Here is a 6,851-nt window from a genome sequence, read left to right on the forward strand (position 1 = left end):
GCCCTGGTCAACCACTGCGCCCAGCCCATCTCCAGCTGTCTCGACTTTTGTCCTGCCATTGGAACAAGATGGAATCTGGGAAGAGAGAGTGAGGCTGACTATGCGCACCTCTCCCTCACTTTAATCCAATCCACGCGCAAGTCTTGACATCTTGACCCAAGATGTCAAGGTCTTCATCGAAATCGATGGACAAACAACTAACAACTAACTAAATACATGACATTTTTCCAGTAAGAAAATATGATCACAATAAAATAAATCCTTCTGCCTTTTAGGGCCACAAATTCCACTTTAAAATAAAGAAACAATCAATGCCCAGGTAGACCTTGAGAAAACAATGCATGACACATTTTCACCAAATGTTGCCTCAGTCATCAGATTGAAGCCTCTAGGTTTTGCTCAGGTGTGAAATTTTTGTCAACAATCAGCCAAAATTCTGTTTCCACACAAGAAATGCTAAAAGTCAGAAGATTGGAGCTGGCAGGCTGGTAGAGATAATCCTTGACTTACAACAGTTCATTTAGTGAGTGTTCAAAATTATAACGTCACTGAAAAAAGTGACTTTTGACCATTTTTCACACTTATGACTATTGCAGCATCCCCATGGTCACATGGTCAAAATTCAGATGCTTGGCAACTGACTCATATTTATGACAGTTGCAATGTCCCCAGGTCATGTGATCACCTTTTGTGACCTTCTGACAAGCAGAGTCAATAGGAAAAAACAGATTCACTTCACAACCGTGTTGCTAACTTACCAACTCCGGTGATTCACTTAACAACTGTGGCAGGAAAAGTTATAAAATGGGGCAAAACTCACTTAACAAAAATTTTGGGCTCAGTTGTGGTCGTAAGCTGAGGACTGCCTGTATATGAGGGAGCAGGGATGAAAAAAAAAAAACCCAAAATATTTTGTAAAAGTTAAGCTGGATACCATCTACAGGCCCCGATGAAAAATGGGTGGCAGCTACTTCATTGCAACAAAAGGGTAGGAGTAAGAAATTCAATATTTAAACATTGGATCTTATGTAAACAGAAAATTGGATTCTTCGACTAGTAGATCTTTCCTGTAATTGAAAGTGGATCTCTGTTGTAATTAAGTTTCCTTGGTTCCTGCAATAAAATTAGTTATCTGTCCAGGTCTTATCCCTAAGTCTTCTGCTACTCTCATGTCTATGTTCCTAAAGCAGCGGTTCTCAACCTATGCATCGCGACCCCATTTGGAGTCGATTGACCATTTCACGGGGGTCGCCAAGCAAGGCTGTCCGCCATTTTTTTCCCCTTTTCCGGCGGGTGCCTTACCTCCCTTGGGCTGGGCCAGCTGGTGGTCGGCCTGCTCCGTCTCTGCCGCTTGCCAGCTACGCCTCGGCCGGCGCAGGGGGCGAAACCATGCATGCGCGGCGTTCCCAGGTAGGGAAAGTCCTCGACTTACAACCGGTTGGGTAGTCCTAGACTTATGACCGGTTTAGTCCTCGACTTATGACCGGTTTAGTCCTCGACTTACGACCGGTTTAGTCCTCGACTTACGACCGGTTGGGGGTCGCGGCATTAAAAAGGTTGAGAACCACTGTCCTAAAGAGACATTGATTGCTATGCCCAGGAAGTAGCTCCTGATGTAGACAGAGGTTCTCATTCCCCTATCAGCAGCAGCAGCAGCAGCAGCAGAAGTAGCAAATTACTGCTCTTCTTCTGGCATCATTTCATAAGGCAGAGGAGGGAGGAGTTTCCCAAGAAACATTTTTTCTCCAATTTCAAGGGATGATGAGAGATAGGAAGAAAACGTACGCCCCATAGATTAAAAATGAAAGCCCTTCCATGGAAGGCAGCCTACAGCAAGAGCCTATACTTTAAAAGCAGGAATCAAAACATTGTACATTGCTAATGGTTACATTCAGCTTAGCGAGTCTTAAGTTGTGAGCATTTTAAAAATATTACTGTAAACAAGCAACCTTTGTTTTCCTGAACCCTCTGACCAGATGATTTCAAAGCTCTCAGGTCAAAGATGGACAATCTCAAGTCCATGGATCACAGATGGCCTGCCCTCCCCATTCAACACTGAGGATCTCAAGTAAGGGACTTTTCTTTTCTTGAATGATATCATGTATGTATGGATGGATGTTTGTATGTATGTATGCATGTATGGCGAATGGCCTAAAGTCACAAAGTTGAGGTGGCTGACTATATAATTCAATACATAATCAGATAAGTCCTTTCCATGTTTGTTTGCTTATTCCATTTCCCTTGGGGAAAATTGATCTATGAGACCTTTTCTGAACACTGACTGTTTGCTTCCTTCTTGCCCATACACAAAAAATCACTCCAGACCTGATGGTCCCCTCAGTAATTTATCTGAAATTGTACTGGACCGAATGTCCATGAAAATAAGATGGGAATTTCCTGAGGGGGAACAATGCACTGAAGAAGTACAGCATGAAGATAGGTTTCCCTATTATTAATTATAACTACACGTAGTCCTTGACTTATGACTGCAATTTAGCCCAAAATTTGTGTCACTAAGAAATTTGTTAAGTGAGTTTTGTCCCATTTTATGAAATTTCTTGCCGCATTGGTTAAGTGTGAATCACTGCAGTTGTTAAGTAATATGGTTGTTAAGTGAATTTGGCTTCGCCATCGATTTTGCTTGTCAGAAGATAGCAAAAAGGTGGTCATGTGACTTTGGTACACAATAATGTTCATAAGTATAAACCAATTGCCAAGCATCTGAATTTTGATCACATGATCATGGGGAGGCTATAAAGGTTGAACTATGAAACGGTCATTAAGTCACTTTATTCAGTGCCGTTGTAACTTCACTAAATGAACTGTTGTAGGGCTACCTGGGTGTATTCCTTCCACTTATAACCCACTCTTCAATTCCAATTCATAAAATATTTCAAATAAATAAATAAAGGTATGCAAGCAGAAATTTAGCACAACTGCTTTACAAAGTACCTTTCTATGTTCAGGTTGCGACTAGATGGGCAGAGCACACAACAGCAGTTCTGCCCCAGCTGCATTAACTATTTGTGCATTTACATTTTCAGTTTAAAGAACTGGCTTAGCTCTACAGTCCTGAACATATCTGAGGCTAACATCTGAGAGATGGGCGGTACCTACATTTGATAAATAAATAAAATAAATAAAAGCATGTTAGAGCATTACATAAACTTGCTTAGGAGGATAAAAATGTGTGTGTGTGGTGTTGAAAGAATCTTGGTGCCATTGGTATCTGTGGTCAGGATTCTGCAAATGAAAAGCTTGTCTTTCTCCAGGCAGTTATGTGGATTTTATATCAAATTGCAACAAGGAGAGTCTCTGAAAAAAAATATGGCAGGCAGGTAGATACAAAAGCAGGTATTCCTTCAAGGGTTAATCTTAGGTCTGCTAATCCACAAGGTTTTAAAGATAAACATTAAACAAAGCTATTTAAATTCTTTTCAGAAAGGGCTAGCGAAGACATCCTGGTGCCTTTACCAGGACATCAAGTTTGATTTAATTTTAAAAATGCTTTCCAATCCCTCTCATTGCATGATCAGCCCTAGATTAAACCACAATATGAATTATATAGATTACATTTACACTGCTTCAGATTTATTATAATAGTCAACTTGAATATGTTGCAGATCTCAGATAAAGATACTTCTTCTGCTAACCAAAAATGCTAACAATTAAACTAGACCTAACAAATGTTTAAAACATACAATGTATTTGCACTCCTGTGTAGTATAAGCAAACATAAAACTCAGATAAAGAGCTCTGTGAAAAACTGTATACCAGAAAATTCATTGTCATAAAAACATGCATGGATGCTTATTTATCTTACCCAAAGTAATTTAGTGGTACCATAGTTAATGCTGAAATATCTGATTCAATGGCAAAGAGTAAAACTGAAAAATAAATGTGCTCACACGTACAAATACGAACATGTATTTGTATATGCAATCAGATATATTTTCTTGTTGTTGTATACATATTGAAGATTTCCCTCCCTTAAATATTATAAATAACATGACTTTGCTTTTAAATGGGAAAGAGGGAATGTTCGCCACTATTGGTGCCTTGTTTCACTTTATAGACCTTTTCATCTAGATTTGATGGTACCATCACTGTTTGTTCCCTCTCACACACATACACAAGCATTTTACAGAAGAGACATTTTTAAACCAAGCACAAAGCAAGCTAGGATGAAAATTAGGCGATGCTTTGTTCATAGTCTCACATCTAAAGTGTTCTGTCAGCTACAGACAATTTTTCCTCTGTATCTTACCCAAGCAAAAGCTTACTAAGAAATTCACATGATCCTTGCACTTCCCACATCCTTGTAAATAAAACTAAGCACAAAACAAAATGTAGCAGTGTTTTGTCTTGAAAACAACCAAGTCCAAACAGAAAGGCATCAGACAGTCCAACCTTTGCCAGTAGCCGTGTTGTTCCTAATAATCATGTGAGTCCTTTTTCCACTCCATCCATTCAAAGAACAGAGAGAGAATTCATTGATTAAAATGCCCTACCAGTACTCCCATATATCCAGCAGTAAAAAAAAAGCCCATATAAGTACAATTTGAAAAAGAACGAAGCTTCAATAATACCTGGCCTATATTCATTCAGTTCATGCAGAGACTTCAGGAACATGAGAGTTTGCTAGAGTAGGCAAAGCAGTGATTGCATAGGTGTGTCTTACTACATTCTGCAAGTTGCAGCTTGACATCGTTCCCCTTTTGTGTGGGTGGCATTCATACAAAGAGGCACAGACTTGTAACTCAGAAAATGGTATCACAATGCAAAGTTAACTCACTGCATGCCTTGAAGGTACAAAGAGCCCAAACATGTTATACATGAGAAAGAGGCTTCTCTTTTCTGCAATCATTGAACAACTGTTACTCATTTGATTTTCAGGGATCCAAGTTTCTTCCTCAAAAGGAATCCTTTCAATGGTGGAAGTACATGACAAAGTAATCAGCAAGTTGGGGCTCAGGCACCTTTTATTCCAATGTCTGGACTGTTATGTGGGCACCTGGATCTAATGGTTTAACTCAATGGTTCCCAGTTGGAATAGTGACCCAAACACCCATTTTTTTATCTCAAATAATGCCATTACCTACACAAAAAACCCAGGCTTTGTTGTTTTATACAAAGATATCAGCAGCAGCAGTTGAAAACTGGATCCTTGACTCACAAACAATTACAAATTACTTTGCAATTACTCCCAGGACATGCACAAATTATCACATTGGGTAATTATACATGCTATGAATTGTGGCTTTAACTGACAATGGACTCAGTGTCTTACCATCACCACTTGTGATAACTATAACATTATGTCTATGAGGAAGAGGAAGGAGAGGAAAAGGTTACATACTATACTGATCCCAACCTGTATATGATCTTCATTAACCATTTTTTAAAGTAATCAATAATAGCAACTCCCTTTCCCATTTGAGCAATATAGAAATAATTTTTTTGTTCTTTTTTTCTTCTTTGATGGCTCAAGGGTGAAGGAAACTAATCAAACAATACAATCTGTAGAAACTCCATCTCTTTGTTCAGATATCATATACAATATGTGACCGATATTATTACCTAATAAAATAGATGTATGAAAAGCCCACAACCTTGGATCTTGGACCAGCTAACATAATGATGAAGTTATCCTGTCTGAAACTCTCAAGTTTTCATGGCTTTGGTGGCAATCATAAATCCGTCTTAAATCACATCTAATCTCACATATATTTATTTTATTACTTTTTATAAAGACACACATTCATTTAATTATTTAAACTAACACATATTGATCTTTCCTGGATTAGGAGATGGAAAATATCTTTTAGTGAGCAAGTCAGGGGGAAAAAATCTATGCTTTATCTTGCTCTTGTAAAACTTTCAATGGAAGGATACTTGCTGAGATGGTCTAGTGACTAGTCTTCCCTTCACTCATGTTCAACATAGGGTGATAATTCATCTAGCCTTTTGTTCCAAACTTTTGCCAGACAATTATAAACATGAAGGGTCCTTGGTGCTCTCTGAGCTTGGTTATTTTCTTGCAGATATTTCCTTACACAAACTAGGTAACATCATTAGTGCTAGCTGATGGTTTTACCTACATTTGGGTAATGAAACGTCCACAAGAAAACAATCAAGCTCAGAGAGCATCAAGGACCCCTCATTTCAACCCTGAGCTACAAATTATTGCTAATTATGACTATTCTGGTAAAACCAGTCCTATTGTGTGTTCCTTTTATCTCTCCAGCAATTTGTTTGAGGGCAATCTGTGGTTGAAAACCAAATATGTTCCATCTTTGAAAAGCTGATAATGATAAGCTGAAGCCCCCAGGAAAGGGAATCTGTCCTCTTGCCTGTAACTTTGTAATGCAACTAGCCTTCCAGAGAACAATAAAATATATCTTAAAACCTCTCCCATTGGAGAGTCACAAAATTGCTAGTCATAAAAAAGAAATATCAGGGAAAATGTTATTCCTCTCATATCTGTCAAAGTGCTTGCAGCAAAAAGCATATGAGATGATAAAGCTAATATTCTCATCTTATTTGCTTTCCTCCTCTTTAAACTGGTATTATTTCCATCCCCACCGATAGGTCTGATCTGGGAGGCAAAAAAAAAAAAATTGCTGCCAGAAAACTAAATGAAAACAGCATTCCATTAAATCCCCACATTTGCATCGTGCAGGATTTTTTTTTATTTTTTAAGGAGGTCTTCACATGCACTGAGCCTTACTTAACAAGGAAAAGAAGAGATGGAATTTTCACAAGCCACATCGTTTCTCCTTAACTCCTACTGATGGCAGGTTAAGTGGCTACCCCCATCTAAGAGAAATGGCCAAGAAAAAGAGCCACCA

General features: G+C 38.6%; 1 protein-coding gene across 1 annotated transcript in view; it reads right to left on the reverse strand.

The window, feature by feature from the left end:
• FGFR2 (fibroblast growth factor receptor 2) overlaps positions 1–4,606 on the reverse strand; it is a 150,558-nt gene extending 145,952 nt beyond the window's left edge. The window contains exon 1 of the mRNA XM_029284393.1: positions 4,590–4,606. The gene's annotated coding sequence lies outside the window, so the exon portion shown is untranslated. The remainder of the gene's footprint in view (positions 1–4,589) is intronic.
• Positions 4,607–6,851: the final 2,245 nt, after the last annotated feature.

Source organism: Protobothrops mucrosquamatus, unplaced genomic scaffold, assembly GCF_001527695.2.
Source record: "Protobothrops mucrosquamatus isolate PMUCROS unplaced genomic scaffold, P.Mucros_1.0 scaffold566, whole genome shotgun sequence".
Taxonomy (NCBI): Eukaryota; Metazoa; Chordata; class Lepidosauria; order Squamata; family Viperidae; genus Protobothrops; species Protobothrops mucrosquamatus.